Raw genomic sequence first — 1,462 nt, 5'->3', positions numbered from 1 at the left:
TGTTTGATCTCTGAAATTTCAGAATCTGAATCTGAGCTGTTACTACCTTCTGTTTCAGACTCACTTGACTGACTAACTTCCTTCACTTGCTTTCCAGATCTGGTTTTAGATTTCTTCTCCTTTCTCTCAGATACAAGAGCCAARGGATCAGCAACTTCCTTTTCTTTCTTCTTAGCATTTCAGATTTCCAAAACATCTTGCTCGTTTTGTTTCAGAGTTTCATAAATTTCATGAAAATCAATATCAGATAACTGTTTATTGAATATGATATGATTGGCAAATGGTTTCCACTCTGACTGGAGATTGTTAAAAAACTTAACATTAATCTCTATTGTAGTTTTAGAAATTCCATTCTTTRTCAGTTCATTTAGCAGTCTGGCAAGCCTGTGGTAAACATCATCAAGACTTTTACCTTCTTTAGCCTTGAATTCTTCGTATACAGAAATAAATTAGTGATTTTCAGTTGAGTTCCCACTTTCGAACCCATCATTATCTTTTCTATTTGAACCCACATGATGTGACCTGATGATTTGTAACTATCAATACTGATGTATATATCATTAGTCAGTGCTTGCATCATATAAGATTTGCAAAGCACATCAGCATAGGCTCTCTCCTTTTCTTTAGTTGAATATTGATGCTTCAGTTTAGGAACTCTCTGTGCAAGTAAGCCTGCTATTTGATCAGCTTCTACTTCTATGAAGTATTCAGCAGGTCCTTCCATTAAAGATTTCATGATTAGATCTCCTTCTTTCATTCTCTCAATAAAATTCAAGAATCTGTCTCTCCACTGATTATAGTCACCACGAAACAGAACAGGTGGCTTGGTATCAGTACCAATAGCCATTGCTTCTCGTGAACTCATCGTATCAAATTGTATGAATTAGGATCAACTGCAGTTCAAAGTTTGAATTAAAGAATCAGTTTACAAAAATAAATCTGATAATATGAAAACAAACTTTTGCACTCATTCAACACTTGGTACAAATTTTGCACACACTTGTCCGGATTAGTAATCCGGTCAAGTTTATCCGGATTGAAAGTCCGGTCAACAAGATAGAATATTCAACAAGTTATCCGGATTAGAAGTCCGGACAACAAGGCACAAAATCAATTTGATTTAAAAATCTCAAATCGGAGGTTTTCAACACTTAGTCAAAATTCCAAAATGAAACTCGGACATAAAAAGTCAACAAGTCAATATACGTATAAGTCCTTTTAAAACAAATCGATGAAAAATCAACCAAATAAATCGATCAAAAATTCAATATTCGTTCTATCACCAAGGAATATACGATCAAAGATATAAATCGCTCAAGTAGACAAACAAGTCTTACCAAGCGGATTGAATAAATCGTTCAATAAATCGCACAAACCTTCAACGACTTACCAGTCGGATTATGTAAATCGGTCACAAATCCGTTCAAGTTACTTGAGACTTACCAGCCGGATTGTTTAAATC

The sequence above is a fragment of the Cynara cardunculus genome, assembly GCF_001531365.2.
Source record: "Cynara cardunculus var. scolymus isolate 2C chromosome LG 2, CcrdV1, whole genome shotgun sequence".
Lineage (NCBI taxonomy): Eukaryota > Viridiplantae > Streptophyta > Magnoliopsida > Asterales > Asteraceae > Cynara > Cynara cardunculus.
This window is presented reverse-complemented; position numbering follows the sequence as displayed.